The sequence below is a fragment of the Typopeltis vanoorti genome, chromosome 1 (genome assembly GCF_054136105.1).
Source record: "Typopeltis vanoorti isolate ZY-2024b chromosome 1, IOZ_Tvanoo_1.0, whole genome shotgun sequence".
Lineage (NCBI taxonomy): Eukaryota > Metazoa > Arthropoda > Arachnida > Uropygi > Thelyphonidae > Typopeltis > Typopeltis vanoorti.
The window spans coordinates 175,626,863-175,644,850 of record NC_143549.1 but is presented as its reverse complement, the minus strand read 5'-3'; positions in this window follow the sequence as shown (position 1 = coordinate 175,644,850).

Sequence of the window (17,988 nt, the reverse complement as noted above, 5' to 3'; positions counted from 1 at the left end):
CAGTTCTGGCACTTCGTGTTCGATTTGAAATTACTTTTATTTGCCAATATGGCTGAGGAGTATTGGTTTTCTGGCAGTTTCCGACCAGCGTCAAAAATCCTTTGCTATTCAGATGCTGAATATTCCACTCGGCGGCTGTTCTAGGTGTTTTTTTTTTCTTTTTAAATTTTGTGCAGCGTACTGTTGCATTTTTCCTTTCTTTTCCCGCATGGCATCGAACAGTACGTGATTGTTATGGCCAAAACTGCTACTGTCTACACATTTTACTTTGGCACAACTTGAGCTAATAGGACTCGTGGAATCGCATCTCAGGAATTATCTACGGACCTCGGGGGTGGTGGTAGTAGTATTATACATGTACCACCCACAGACGACTGCGTTAGGGAGTTTTGATGTCCGTAACAATCATTACTTCACCCGTTTTCTAACGGAGATATTGGAAATTGAATCTGAGAGAGTATCATATTTTAAAAAGGAAGATTTAATTACTTCGTTCGAAAATTCTAAATTCTATTTCTCTCGTCATGTATCTTTCGTCACTATTTGGAATAACCCATTGTTATATGGGGTAATTGATAAGTCTTTTCTATTCTGACTTTTTCCTTAGTACTTAAACTACTCCTCGTGGTTCACACGTTTGATTTCAAAATCAACGTTCTTTCTTGGGGGGGGGGTGAGTATTCATTGTTATATTCCAGCTGTAAATTCCAAATTATACACAACTTATCCCGTAAAATGTGTGGTTCATTTAGTAACAATAAATATCCCGTACTAATGTTATTGGTACCTGCAATGTTAGTGCTGAATTCAAAATTTGTGGGTGCATGCAAAAGATAAATAAACTGAAAGGAGAAAACTTACCTTCACACAACGTACATCGAGTATATACACCTGTAAGCAGAAACACGGATTGCTTGTAATATGTCTACCAAACAAACAAAAAAGGATGCTATAAAACGCCGTCGCCCTTGTATTATGCTTTTATGCAGTGCATCGTTTGCATTTACCACTGACAGCGCCACTGATTTGTTTGCGACAACCAGAGTAAGCATCACTTTTTACATACCTGACTTTCACAACTTCCCCCGAGTTAGTGCGATTTTTTTTATTGTTCCTTAATGTATGGAAATCAATGTATCACAACTCATCGAAATTCAAAACAGTGTCTTTTACAGAAGAGACAATTTCATTCAGATTTTTCACTAGTTGAGGGGTGTGATTATCAAGGGACAAACATCAGAAATATCAAGATATTTCTGATATTTGTGATAACTTAATCTAAGATAACAAGACCAATTTATTTTCTGCAATTGTATGATTGTCTTTTGCCTAAAATATAAACATTCAAATTGATATGTGAAGCCAACACAACTCGGTTCTCTTCCTTCTTTTTAACAGTTTTATTATTGGCTTCACACATCAATTTGAATGTTTATATTTTAGGCAAAAGACAATCATGCAATTGCAGAGAACAAATTGGTCTGGATAACTTAGTCTAAGATAACTAGTGAGACATAACAACAGTCACATGAAGAGTAACAAGGTTTATAAATTGCTGCAACAGATCAAATATTATCAGAATAATCAGATTAATTCAATTATTCAGTACAAAGACATAAATAGAACAACACAAAGATATATACACATACGCTCACTTTTTATACTGAAGTTTATCATGTGTTTCTCTCCCCAAAAACCAACAACCAAAATAGTTCCGGATAGATGAAGCTTTGCTTCACAAGGCCATTCCTTCATGTTTATTGTATTGCTACTCAATAACGTAAAAGAAAATCCACCAAAGAAATTAACATTAACTGTTAATTTCTTTGGTGGATGGAGTAGGTCCTTGATTGTTAATCCCGTCATCCGTATTAGCAGTTAAGAGTGGGAGGTATGAGGGGACGCTCGGTCTGCTCCTTGTCAGCTCTTAGTAGTCTGAGAAGTCTTGAGAACTGTATTTGGTAGCTTCGCGGATTAGTTGGTTGGGATGGTTGTCGGTAAGAGACTTTTCTGGGTTAGGTTTAGGAAAAATCGTATGTCTGGAATCTTGGCATTGCAATGCAAGATAGTTCCTGACGAACCAGGAAGTGATGAGTACCATCCTCAGGAATTTGTTTTGTATTGTTTGTAGCTTCATGATATTATTTTCAGTCGTGTTTCCCCAGGCTGGTGAGGCTTAGGTTAGGAGAGATCTCATCACTGTTTTGTAGGACAGGATCATGTTGTTGTTTAGGCATAGGCAACTATTTCAGATATTTCTGATATTTGTGATATTTCGAATATCACAATATCACGACTTATTGTGATATTCTGTCACAATAAGTCGTGACAGAATAATCGACTTATTCTGTCACAGAATAAGTGACAGAATAAGTTTTCTGAACATGTGTACAGCTTTCATCTGGTTTGCTCATTCATCTAGTGACGAGGAGTGCGGAGCTTTTTTCTGGGTTAACGGAGATTCGCCATTTGCCAAAAACTACCTTTCGAATTCGCTCGCTGCGATTTGGAGATTTTGGTGACTAGTTCTAGGCAAAGTAATCTGAATATAATAATTATATGGTCAGTATAGAGAGCGGTTATGATAGTGGATATTTTAGGAAGGTTTGCTTTGTAGATGGAGAATAGCGGGGGAATAGCAAGGGCCTTAAGGACTCATGCCGCTGTGATTCTTCTTCTTTCTGTGGATCTGATTTCATTTACACTGAATTGCTGTTGTTGAGATAAAATTTGATGAGTAGGATGAGAGATATTCGGAATATTGAACGAAATAGCTCCGAACTGCTCATCTGGGATGAATTGCTTATTTAAACAGCAAGAAAATTGTGCCTTCTGCGACTTTGCTAATAGGACTGTGTATCTATCCTATGAAATTTAGATCTGTATGATTGTAATTTAAACTACATTGCCTTTCTAGGCTATCTGTGCAGGTTTCAGCCTTCTGGCGTCATCGCAAGAAATCCATCGTTCTTAGCTGACTGGTGGGAGGAGCCTGCAGCTGGTGCATAGCTCTTTCATTGTTTTACACAGGAAGTGGTTTTCGGTGTTGAGATGTTAGAGTTTCGTGTCGTTTTGCCTGTTGCGGTAGTCCTTTTATGCATAGCGAACCTGATTTTAACCTTGGTGAATGCATGGCGGGGGCCATGGTATTGTAATACTGGAATACTACCGGCGAACTAGTGAAGTAAAAAGGGGTCGTGGTGTGAACTAAGGTCGTCAACTTCTTGTATTTGGTCGTTGTGCGCTACATTCCTCAGTACTACTATATCTATTACGTCATGACATCATGTGCTGCCGTAGTGAGTAGATTCTGTGGGACCTGTCACAGGTATGTTCCTTCTGACGGCGAATATTTTGATGCTTTTGTTGTTGGAGACAACTACTGTTCCAGATTTTATACTTGGCATTCAGATCACCGGTGATTATTTCTCCTTTTTCTTCCTTGAATACCTCTTCTAGATAAAAATCAATGAGCTTTTTGTTGGGGTTATGTGCAGATAAGATCATCAGGCTGCTATTTTTTTTTAATCCAAATCATCAAAACAGTCTAACCGAAAGATAAAATAAGTTAACAAAAATGTAGGTTCGGACAAAGCTACCTACCCACTCCTCCAAAAACACAAAACACAAGAGCACACCCACTCAAAATCTAACCACAACATGAAGCAACCCTAGAAAAACTTAGAACCCACTAATCAGGCGGCCCATCAGACATATCATCTCAATACAAATATACACCACCATCCCACAAAAATAGATGCACCCTGGCAGTGATATGGAAAGCCCCGAGGTTAAGGGATACAAAAAACAACCCCGCTCCCCCAAAACGACCGAAACATCCACGAGCAACAAATACCACTATTTTCCTCCCTCCTCTTCCCAAGAACCCCCCCCCCACACACACACACTACCGGTGAAGCATGGCCTGAGGAGACTCCCCGGGGCAACGAACGTCATCTTCTCTTCTCCTCCGCGAACACTTCACCGAGGAGATATCGCCTGTCCCCTCAAGCAAAACAGCCGTTGACTTCGGAACTCTTCTGATGGGATAGGTCTGAGCATGTTCCGTCAAAAGTGTTTGTCCCCCTATCTTCTCGTTAATGGAGCCTGAACTCTGCAGGCTCCATCATTATTATTAGTAGTAGTATTAGCATGTGTTCTCCGTACACTAGTTATTATAGGATGAATTTTATTCATATTTGGTATTTGAAACATTCATAAAATTTGACGAACCTTTCCGGTTTTCAAAAATCAAATATATTCGGCCCTACGAAAAGAACAACGTGTAGCAATTATACGATATATTGCAATAACTCTTTGTCTTAGTAGAATATAATAAACTTTGGATGTGTAAGACGTATGAGCCACATTAAACGTGAACCACACAGAAGATGTCTGTGCGGTTCAAGTTTAGTTCCAACTGGATCACTTTTATTATAAAAATTCAGAAAGGAAGTCTCGAAATTATACTAGTAATTCCGCTCTGGCTAGATCAAATTTAATGAAATATTATAGTTAAGATTTATATTTAAATTTGTCAGTTTTGATCTGAATCTGACCATTGTTTTTGTGTGTGAAAAAGATTGGGTACAACATTTTTTTTTTGTCTAGAGATAAATAACTATCTACATAATGAAGCAATATGTATATTTACAGAAAATTTGTTCCAAAATGCAATAAAATAATTATTACTTCTCAGTGACCACCTACACATGTTGCCTGCAACTTGGGTTATTTTAGGTATTGTTGCCGAACACTTTTAGACAATAGTTTGCAAGAAAATTACTGTTTCGATGAATTATGAAAGAATTCATCGAAAATTTATCGATGAATTGTATTTTCGATCAACTAAATTTGCGACGAATTGTCTTTCGGTTAATTGTTAAGTCAATGAATTGCCATTCGATAAGTTGTTGTTTGCTGAATTATTCATTCGACGAATTGAATAATTCGTGGAATATTTAATTATAAGTTTCCTTAGAATTAAATATTCTAAGGAAATTGTAAGCCATTCTAAGTTTCCTTTGATTATGTAACACTGGATGAAAACTGAGGGGAAGTAACTCCGATATCTGACCTTATGCTGCATTTAGTTGTTCTACTGAGAAAATCGAATATTTCAGTTCACTAGCCACACAATGATAACTTGATAAACGTATCTCATATTAAAATCGTGTTCAGAAATAGAATATCTGCTTTAGTGATAAGCACATTTTTTTGCTGCTTGCTGTTATGATATTGCTAAATTCAGAATAATGAATGCCATTTATATTGAATACCATTTAGTAGCAGACTAATCTTTCACAATTTTCAATGATATACCACATAAGACAAATATTAACAATATCTGATGATATACAATAAGACAAACATTCACAGTATCGAGTGAATACTATATAACCACGATGGCCAAACTGCGGCTCTTCTTTAGGTTTATTGCGGCTGAACAAATAAATAAAAAATATTTATAATTTTTCTTAATTTTCTAGTGTTTTTAATTTAATTTTTCAATTAACCACATTGCTGTTCGGCAATGTAGTTATATTTTTATTACCCTGTCAGAAAATTTAAAATGATACATTAAAAGATACAAAAGAATCAACTGACATTACAGACCAACCATAATTAGCAATTTTTATTCGTTTCGTTCTTGAGGACGGAGTGACGTGATAGGAATCATTAGATTTAATAGCTTTATAAGATATTACTCGTGGCGTTGATATTAAGGAAGTATTTGATGTTGCCCTTAAAAATATTCCAAAATGTAAATTTGTGGCTCTTAACAATTTCTGGACAATTGACTTTTTCTGCATAAACTCTGGCCACCTCTGCCACCCCTATATAAGACAATTGTTTACAATATGGACTGGAATACAATACAAACATTTACAGTATGGAAAGAAAAACAATACAACACAAACATTTATAATATATAATTTACTTGTCTATATACTCGTATATCTATGATGATTTTTTTGAATAGGTTATTAGATTCATAATTATTGCATACATATTTTCTTTTAATACATAAACACACACACAGACGTATATAGTATATTCTAATAATTGTGTATTCATTTTAAAATCAAATATCCTCAATATGGAATGATATATGCTATATGAGACAACCTTTTCTAACATGATATGATATATAATATGAAAAACTTTCATGGTATCGTATGATATACTCTAGAAGATAACCCTTTAAATAGGTATTCCTATGCCATATAATAGAGTCATGGGATGAAATACAATATAAGACTGGCATTTAAAGTATATAATGTATAACATACATGACAGGAGATACGATAAAAAATATAATATGTTGATTGCCATAATGGATGGGTGAATGATATGAATGTTCGTTGTTTGTCTTAAAGGTAATAGTTCTTGGAATATACTTTATAAATATGCAGTGTGATCTAAGAATTTTGTAATGCAAAGTAATGTAAGTAATGTAATATTTTGTAATGTAATATTTATAATATAAAGCCAACTAAATGTCTATATAATGTATTAACCCTCTTGCTTCTAGTACATACGCACGAGGGTTGATACAGTTGAGATACACCAAACGAGAGCAACTTGCTTAGTTAGTTCTTGGGCCAGACCCGGACAACGGCCTTTGATATACCACGTGCAACCGCTTGAAATTTGCCAAACTTCTCCATGGTATTTATCCAGAGATGGGTGACATATGTGAGCAAATTTCCTGTTGATCGGCAGCAACGAAATCCATATTAGTGGCTGTTTATTAGACGAGTACCTTCAAGTTAGTGTAGAAGTTGGGAATTGATGAATTTTTCCATTACTTCAGATATGAATGAGGTGAATGAGATGGGGCGATAGTTGGACGGCAGTGACTTGTCACCCTTCTTGGGAATGGATGGAATATAGGCCAATTTCCAGGCTGTGGGATAGATACCAGTGGAGTAAGCAGTGTATACAGGCGACATAGGACAGGAATCAGTTCTGTTGCACAAACCATGAGGACAATAGGTGGAATGTCTTCAGGGCCTGGAGTCTTTGTGTACAGTTTGGACAGTATTTCACTGATCTCTTTCTGGCAAAAGGATATAGTGTCCTTGTATGTTGGGCAACTGAAATGGTTGGGGGATATTTGCCATTGCCAATTATGCATGCACTGGAAGTAAAGGGTGAGGACAGGAGATTGGCCTTATCTGTAAGTGATAATGCAATAGTCCAATATCTGGTTATGATAGGGGTGGGAATAGTGTTGGGCAGAAGTTAAGCATCATTGCTTTGGCGAGAGACCAAAGGTTTGGCTGCCGTTTGGACAAGCTACTAATTTCCTAGTTTTTGATCTTTAGAATTCTTTTGGAAGCAGTGATTTTTTTGGCATTTATTTCAGGCTGGGCATAAGCTCTAAAGGAAGATAGAGCTCTTGATTTGAGCCACTTATGGCATGCTTGGTTTTTCGTTTGAACAGCATTGGCGTATCTTTTGGAAAACCAGGGTTTAGATAGGGAATGGCGGGTCAGAGTACTATGGGGGAAGTATGTTAACATGCTAGTGAGGATTACTTTGGCTTGTTATAATGCCAAACTACTCTTGTATGGTAGTGGCTGTGTGGAGATTGTTGCATGGTGGGAGGAGATAAGCACTAGACTGTGGTCAGAATTGCCTAGGGCCTTCTACACTCACTGTATATTTGGAAGGGTCATAAAAGTCTCGCATATTTATCGAGCAGACAAACGTCTCCTGCCTTTGATTTCAGAGAGAGATTTATGATCTGAAGTCTGTTTGTAATCTAGTAATAAAAACTGAACCTCTGAGAAGGAAAACATCTGCAGGACAATGCCACCGCTGCCAGAAATGAGGGAACGCGCAGAAACTCTGTAGAGCAGAGTACAAATGCGTTAAATGTGGAAACGAATACCCCTCTCATACATGTTCCAAACCACGGATTACTCCCGCTAAGTGCGCAAATTGTAGCGGCGTCTGCATCTAGCGAACTATAAAGGCTGCACGCTCCACCCATCTAACCTGTTGAAAGCTAGGGAAACAGGAGCCCCATCATCTCAGAATAATTCAAAATTTCCTGCAACTGAAGCCCTCTGCGCACCAATACAACTAACAGATCCTACACCTCAGTGGTTTCCTCGCTCACAAAACCGGCAGAACCCGTCGTTCCAAGCAGTCAAAACTCTGCTGCTATTTAGTCGCTACCTTAGGAGAGATGTTAACTGCTTTCAACAAAACTAAACTAGCCCCAACCAGAGTGATACAAACAAATTCCTCAAAAATATCCAAGTCCTATTCTCAGTGCTTAATTGATAATCCGGCTATCTCAATCAGTTCCATACAGATTGCATTCTGGAATGCCGACGGTCTCAGTAACAAACTCCTGGAGCTGCAATAATTTGCCGACCACTTCATAATTGGTATTCTCTTAATTATGAGACGCATCTTTGGCCCTGCGACAACCCTAAACTTCGATATTATTCGCTACTCAGAAATGTCAGACTCAATACCAGAGGTGGCGGCACAGTTCTTTTTGTCAAGAAAAACAGCCGTTATAACGAAATCAAGAAGACCAATACAACAACTCTGGAAGAAACTGGTATTGGACCAATAACGCAGGCAGCCTAAAACTAAACTCAGTTTATAACCCTCCTGGCAAACCCCTCCTAAATTCCGATCTCTCTCTCACCTGCTCGATACTAATGAGGCAACAATCGTGGCGGGAGATCTCAACTCACAACATACCTTATGGAACAATAAAACCTTCAATAATAATTGGATGATTCTTTACAACTTTGCTTATGCTAAGAAACGTTGTCATTGCAGGTCCAGCTGAACCAACTCACAACGGATCGCAAGGCAGATCTGATATACAGGATATAGTGATCTTCAAGAACTCCTCTTATCTCCATCTGCAGGTGCTTAACGATCTTAGTTCTGACCACAACCCAATACTGTTAAGCCTATGAGGGGACCCAGAACTCATCCCCAGCAAGACTTGCACAAGCTGCACCAAATTCAATGTCTCACTTCGTACTCTTGTAGACATAGTACCAACTATATCCTCCTGTGAAGAAATAGATGCAGCGGTCAATGATCTAGAAAATACAACTCATGCTGGCTTGGCAGCAACCTCCGCCGTCACCCCAGCTCAAACCAACCTGCTTCCAGAAGAAATTCTAACTCTAATCCGTAATAAAAATAGAATCAGACGCCGATATCACAACACATTATCTTCCCAAGACCGTCAAAAGCTAAATAGGTCAACCAATTTAGTTCGCTTTGTGCAAGATCACAGGAACCAACAGTAGGAAAGAAAGCTGTGTTCCGTAAAGATTGAGGTTGATTCGCTGTGGAAATTGGCTAAAGCTCTCCTTCCGGATTCCAACATCCAGCCCATTCACCGTGAGAGAGGCATAGCTTACAGAGATGACGAAAAGGCAGACGCTTTCGGGGACGCCCTAGAGTTTCAATGTACTCCTAACTACACGCATGCAGATTTGCTTTCATCGAGTAAATCCACCGGCATATTCGCTGCGTTCTCCGTCAGCCCTGCAGAAGTAAAAATATTTGTCATACTTCGCCTATTGAAGTTTATTCTATTATCAAAAAAGTCAATAACAAAAGAGGCCCCAGGTCCTGAGGAGATTACTAACAAAACTATAAAAGCGCTCCTGCATAAAGCAGTTATGCATCTGTTGGCCATTATAAACTCATTGCTCAGATTGAATTATTTTCCCACTCGCTGGAAACAAGCAGTATAATCTTCGTTCACAAGCCATGGAAAGCACCTCAGTTCCCTCAGAATTATAGGTCCATAAGCTTCTTGTTATGCCTGGGGAAAATTGCTGAAAAAATTATTCTCAACCGTCTGCAAGATGAGGTGGACAAAAACAGCCTTATTCCGAACAAAGAGCAGTTTGGGTTGAGTACTGGGCAGTGCAACTCAGCAAGTCCACAGATTGATTGCGTTTATAACAACTGGCTTCAATTGGAGGCAACGTATAGATGCTATCTTTCTTGATGTTGCAAAAGCCTTTGATAAGGTTTGGCACAAAGGTCTTATTTACAAATTAATTACAGCCAACATTCCACAATACCTTACTAAACTCATTGATTCTTATCTAAAAGACCGTAAATTCCCAGTTGCACGGACTCTGATACTCTATGAAAAGAATCACTGCAGGTGTACTCCAAGGTTGCTGCTATCCCCGCTTCTTTTCAACACTTACGTTGCAGACATCCAAGCACGGCACCAACCACCATGGCTTGCTACGCGGACGATATGGCAAATTTCACCAGATCTCTCAGGCTTCACTTAGTTACGCAGCGATTACAAAACGCAGCAACATACCTGGAAAAATGCTTTAAAAATGTTGAATAGATGTTAATTCAATCAAGAATCATCCAACTAGGATGAGAACGACAGAGGGAAATACAAGCGCCCGAAGGCAGCTCTGCTCATTGATACAATCGCCCTCACACTGCTATAAATTGGGCGAGTCAGGTGCTCGATAATATTTTATACATTTAATCAACTCCTTAGAGGTGAAGGGATAAAAATCCACGGGAGTGTCGTCCATCTTTCCAAAAAAGTGAACAATTAATTTTAGTTGGATTGACATGACCGATTCTCGCTTGGACGTTTGACGAGGACGAACGTTTCACTTCTTTTCCCTAAATAACTTCGTTTCATTTCAGTGGCATTTTGTGTTTTTCACATTTCACATTCCAGCTTGCATTTCTACTTTCTCCCCTCTGCATGAAACGTAGATAAGGCTAATGGCTGCCTAGGCCCCACCGGCGATTAGGACCAGTGGTGGATGTATAGTTTAAAGGGAGGTAGAAAACTCTAGCTGAAGCCTAGTAAAAATCACGACTCTTCCCCTTCCTTTGCGCGCTTTTTCTGTCGCTCGTCTTGCTGGCTGCCCTTCGGAACTGCAAGATTCTTCTTTACTGGTAGATTCTCGATTGAATCTATGGGATTAATATTTCTTCGCTGGTAGATCATCAATTGAATCTACTGGATTTCATACGTGGATTCTAGGATCCACTTCTGAGACTGTGTTCTAACACCTCCAATCTTTGACAATAAATGACTTGACACTGACGCCGTGATAGAGTCCCTGGACAGAGGGCTGGCTCTATGCCTACTTAAAAAGCTACTCAAAAACGTTCGAAATGGGATGGTCAGGATTTCCGAACCTCTACTCTGTGACGGGAAATGACGATGAGAGTGAAAATACTGTTCCGGTAGAGGGACACCTACATTGATGGTCATCACGGTCTCAGATTGCTGAGAGGGCCACGTGCGCAAGAAGCGAAAAACACAAGTCACACAACAACCCAAGTCTGATGGCATTGATGAAGATGGACCTACCCTGACTCCTCTTCCTCTCCCAACGAGAAGATACCTCCGATCATACTGAGGGAAAAGCAGAAATGGACAATCGTTAGATCCATCTTGGCTAATCTACAGATAGCCTACACAATCGGTAAAAACATGGACGAGGATATCAAGATACAACTCACCACGGTTATGAACTACAGGAAATTAACAAAAGAAATGGATACGAGAGATATTCAATATCATACTTTTCCCCTGAGCTGAGAGAAAATTTCGAAGGTGGTGCTTCATGGAATTTCTGAAGACATATACACAGAAGAAATAGTTGCGGACTCTGCTATCAAGACCTGCCACCCATCATGGTCAGTAGAATGACCAGAGACCACAGGTCTCCGATTCCATTGGTCTTGGTTGAGAACCACAAAGCTTACAAGAATATATACGAGTTAATATCTATCTGTGGGTTAAAGATTACACCAGAGCCCTGAGGAAAATAATCTCAACTGGGCAATGTCACAGATGTAAAAAATTTGGTCATGCCCAAAAGTTGCACATTACAGATGCTTAAAATGCGGTGAGACCCATTCCCAATAACACCTGCACCAAGCGGAAAACCACCTCAGCCAAATATGCTGATTCTGATGGTCCTCACACCGCAAACTATACGAGATGTTCCATCCAAAGGTGACCATCCAAAAAGAGGCAGTTTGAACTAAACAAACAGTCTACGTCCTTATCCAGAGTAAGATCCCCAGAAGTCCGGATCCTCAGTCCATCACAACTCAACATGGCCTACCTTCCCCAATCTGAGGCTTCCAAGAAAATCTAACAACAAACAAGTACATATGCCAATATGGCCCTCTCAAAAAAGACAACTGAGGATCAGAATCAGATTAAATCACACCCAAACCGATGAGCTAATAATTACTTCTTCACTTGCAAATATGCTTCAGGATATCAGAAAATCAAATTTTCTCATTAAACACCACAAAAATATTTCTACATGAAACTCAAGCCATGCTAAGTGCACTCTCAGATGTATAGAAATAAACTCACCTCAGATTCTCTAAAGATTATTTCGTGGGAAGCAAATGGTCTTAGAATCAAAATACTGGAACTTCAGGAATTTGCAGATATAGTCCAGATATTATCTTAATAAATGAATCGCAATTAAAACCCGCAGATAACCCCAAACCTAGAGGACACCTCCTCTAAAAAAGCAAAGAATTCAATTGTAGATGTGGTGGTACCGCCATCTTCATTAAAAAGTACATCAATCACCATTCTTTAACCAACCCTTCAACCACAAATATTGAGCTTACAGGAATAGAAGTACGCACAACCTCAGCGCAAAAACTAAAACTCTACGCAGCCTTCAACCCACCGTTAAAAATACTGCTATCTTCAGATCTGAATGCCATCCTGTGCTCTAGAGAACAAATTATTGTTGCTGAGAACTTAAATTCGAAGCATCCTGTAAGTAATAGAAGAACGTATCCTCTTCAGCTACTCAGGTTTCAACTACGCAGTTGTGGCATGCCCCACTGAACCAACGCATCACAGTAGGTATGGCTCTGCTGATACCCTGGATATAGCTATCCTGCAAAATATTAAACTCCAGTACAACCTAGAATCATGAAACGAACTGACATACGATCACAACGCAATTCTGCTCCAGCTGGGAAATCAAGAAAAACTGTCTTCTCCCATATTAATCACCAGTAATGATGCATAAACTCCATGCCCTCTCAGGGCGAGCAATCAGCTCATAAATTTCTTTCCTCACTGTATTTAGATAGCGGGGAGTATATAAATCCTCTGGCTTAACCCTTGGAATCAGTAAAGTTCATCTTTCATCATCGTTAATTTTAGTTGGGTGCTGTATGATCATACTTTGTTTTGGATGCATCATGCTCAGTTTCCTTCTTTTCCAGGCCAAACTTCAGCACAGCGAAGTTTGTTCATCTTAATTTGTTCAATGCAATTAATTGTAAGATAAATTTGAAGACTTTAATTTATCAATTAGTATAATTTTAAATATGGAAAGCATAAAAGTCAAATGAACAACAGTATTTCACGAGCGCCGTTTATGTGAGAATCACAAAGGGTTTACGCTTCGTGGTCAGAGTAGATTATAATGGGAAAATACTGTAGAGAGACACGGATAATTTGAATTTTGATACGAATTTTAAACACAGCCATATAATACGCACAGAAATCGAAAAAAAAGTAATCACATGGGACATTATTATTTTCCGAACTGAACCAAAGAATTGCCGAAATAACTCGTATTACGTATTTATACAGGTTCGAACATACTTCGACTATAATCATACAGTCCGCGAAAACTCTGGCAGAAAATGGGACATTGAGTTTCCCATTGTAAATAAGGGCAAACAAAAGTTATAAATTACTTATAGAAAATTACCTGTCTATATAGGTATCCTAAACCATCTATTCACACTTCAAGCACACAAAACAAACGAAACTTAAAAAAAAAAAAGCAACTCATAATAAAAGACAACATTCAATTGAATTGGTTGACACAATAACCGATCACAGCCGCTGATTTCTAAGTGCTGGTGTCTCGGCGCTTACCTGCCTCGCTTTGTGAGCCATTTAAAGCCACTGGAACGCTAAGAATTTAACCCACTACGGCATCTATACGTCCGTTTAGAGGACTCAAAGGTGTATGTATTTGTGACCCTCACACTAGCTGTTAACGCGAATGGGATGCAAGGTTTACGCGTCTAAAATTGTCCTCTTCATGAAGCATTAGTATATTGGGTTTAATTTTAGGAATCACGCGAAGCCAGAAATAATTTGTGGGATCGTTAAAAGGAATAAATTCAAAACTATAATATTAGTGATATTGCTATTCCGTGACTGTGCATCGCACACTAAACGCATCCTGAATATTCGCCCCTGATAGTAGTTTGGGAGCATTATAAAAAGTCACAGGTGAGCTTCTCGAAAAGCTGGTGACATGTATTACTTGGTGCTCTGATTAGTAATTCGGTCGTAAATCAATGTTTTATAGATTGTATCAGCAATTATCATCAATATTTTTGTTCAATTAGTTTGAGAAAAACAAGCCTTCTTCCTTCTAGTGGCACTATATCAAAAAACAATCTACGTTTTCTTTCAGCCTCATTTACTAACTTCTACTAATACCCCACTAATATCTTCTGAGATTACTCGTAGTATTCGGTTCATGATGCTGTTTCCTCATTCCGGTCTATACTTCCATAATTGAAATTGCTCCTAATGACCATGTATATAGCCCCTATTAAACATTTCATCTTGTCTACTTGCATTTCACACAATACTGATTCAAAGCCACTGTCAGTATTTTCTCCCTACATCCTCACTCTAGATGGGCAGAATTCCTCTGCCATATCATCAATAACACTTCCTCCTCTTCCCTTTTTGCGTTGTCTGTCTTCACGACAGACCGCTTATCCCCTGCTTCTTTATTCCTGTCAGAATGTCATCATTTTTCAACCATGTCTTACTTATATCAATAATATTTTTCCTAAATAATATATCTTTAATAATTTCTGAAATAATTTTGATTTGAAAACCAGAAATAAAAAGACTACGAATAAACCTACTGAATTCTGCATGGAGAACATTTAGAACAATGAACACATTTTTGCTTTTTGGTCACAATTTTAAGTGAAGATGGCAGGTTAAATAAGTTCAGACGAATCAATTTGCAGCAATTTGTATAACTGACGATTTCATGTAGAAGGTGGGCACACATTAAAATTTTCCAATCGCGCGCAAATTCGTCACGTGATAGCCCTCAACAAGATAAGAATCAAAGATCCATACTAAGCGAATTATGCTTGAAGGAAGCTTTATACGTGCCAGAATGTTCTCAAAAGGGAATAGATACGGATATGCTGGGGCCATGATGTGCCGAGGCATTACACTTAATGGACGCACCCAGTTACAAATGCTGAAAAAGAGACAATGACTGTTAGACAATGCTGAAACGAAGTTCTTCAGCATGTTGTTCAATTTTTCTGTGGCGCTGTAGGCGAAGAATTCATTTTTATGGATGACAATGACACAAACTACGCTGTACTGGAATACTGGAGATACTACTGGAGACCGAGGATATTGATCGAAGCAAGTAGTCAGCATGCTCCTCAATGTCAGCCACATAGACCACGTTTGGGACTCGAGACCCAAGACCTCCAGAACAACGCAAGGATTTATCTTTACTCTGAAGGAAGAGTGGGCCAGTTTGCCTCAGGAATTCCTTAATCACATGTTAAATATCGTACGACATTTGGCAAGCTGCGTGGCAGTCTAGATGAACATATTCCATACTGAAATGCCGCTCCAAATAATTTTCTTTAAGCAATATACATTAATTCTCTAACTACTGTCTTAGGAAATGTGCACTATTCAAAATCGTACTATAATTTAATTTACACGAAATTTTTAAACACATTTTTTGTGTAATATAATGGATCACTATGCTGTCAGTAAACGTACATCCACATTTAGTTGTACTCAGTGCTTTTTTTCTGGAAACAAAGGTGCCGATACTCACCATGAAGATGTTATTGCAGCAACTTCCACACTTTTAGCATATCCTCCGATATCCCGACGTAGTCTCTAGATCGCTTCTTGCTTTTGGAATCAACTGCAGAATGACGACCTCGGAGCAACCATGAGACCTCCTATTTGCTAGTGTTGAACTGAGTGAGAGGAGGTCCTAATATCCTGAAGAATATCAGTGCAGACGTTGTCTATACAAGCAGATATGACCCATATGAAGTTAGTATAATATTCATCTGAGAGAAACCCCTTTCACATTCATTGGAAGATATTGCAATTGTGCCCAAAGTGTGCTTTGGAGGAAGTAGTATGTCCGGGACTTTATTTTCTTGAAGATATTCAAGGAAACCACGAACTGCTTCTCTTTATTACATGAAGGTTGCGGTCTAACTTTTTAATTTCAGCTTCACCGAATGTCAGATGCTTCCCAGGATTTTCTGGCTAATATTTGGAATCAAAAATCTTAGCACATTCAGGCAAATCAGCATCATCTCCTTTAAGCAGACGCTTTCCAACAGCTTCTTTCAGACTTTTATAGAAAGCAGATGAACTAATTGCAGGACTGCGTATTTCATTTTTTTGGAGCTCAATCCCTACGAACTTCATGTTCTTCTGACTTTGAAGAGAAATACTGTAGTACGGACCAGGATTTTCAATTCTCTCTTCAAAAAGTTGAACTGTATTCTTTATCTTCTTGTCTGCTTTGTACAAGTCAACATTTCTCTCTTGTAAATCTAGACTTAGTTCACGAAGTTCTTGGAGAGCATCATACATAAGGCCCAAATCAAAAACAAACTCGCGTGATGTTATTTTTCTTAAAAGGCCCTCATAAAGAAAGCGTTCTGTTTTGCTTCTTCTGCTGTCTTCGTTTGTCTCCAGAAAGTGATGGACGAGAGCTTCAAAGTCTTGCCACACTGCAGAAAGAGTGCGAAAGCTAGATGCAACTCAGCGAGTGCTTAAAATTCTATCAATATTAAGAAGTTGAAGTTCTAGAGTTGCTGCACATTCCTGCAGTTAGCATTCTTAGATGAAGCATGATAAGTCACATAACGTTGTCCATGAAACTCTTAAAGCGATGCACTCCTGACACTGCTCACTGTGTCATTAAGGCAATTCAAGGCTATAGCTAACATAATGCCAGAAAACAACACTAGGAAACTTCTCTTGCATTAGCCTCCTTACACTATTACGCACACCAAAAAACACGGCTGCACCATCAAAAGTTACAGACAAAAAATACTCCTTTACGTAATCTTCAGATAATCCTAAACACTCAAGATGACTAATTCAAGAGTTCAGAATTGCTCTAGCAGTTACATCTGATAATTCGATGAAATCTAGGAAACGACTCACAGGAACCGAAAGTTCAGGAAGAACTAGACGAACAATTACAATCAATGTTGTTCTGTTACTCAGAGTTGTTGATGAATCGACAGTTGTCGATTCATCAACAACTTCACGCATACCACCGGTTGGGAACCGATGTTCTAGATAACTGGTGACCGGGCTATACTTCTCGGAAGCGAAGTATGTCATTTCAATTTACTAACCATTCTGCAGATATATATATATATATATATATATATATATATATATATATATACTAAAAATCTATTAAAAGTGTCCGACTCATATTTATATAAAACCGTTCTAATGAACGCTAATTTATTATCACACGTGTAATAAATTAATTATCAATTTTCTGTCGTATTTAATTTATCTGAGAGAGTTGTCGTCCAATTCTTAGAAGATCCATAGGCTTCTTCTCTCAAATTTTCATCATCACCGTCGTTGAATGATTTCCCATGAGCTCGTATTATAGATGAATTCCGATGTTCCTATTCTTAGTATTTATATGCACGTATTATGATAGTTTTAACGACGTCTTATGACGGGGCATTACAATAGAGTAATGCCCCGTTATAAGGCGGGGCATTACTGTATTATACTGTACTCTACTGATAAGAATGGATAAACTATGTGAACATTTGCCTACCACTCTGTTCATGGTTTTCTTTGATGACGATTAATCTTCATTTCAATAATAGTACGTGAAATATTTCTATTTTTTTAATGTTTTT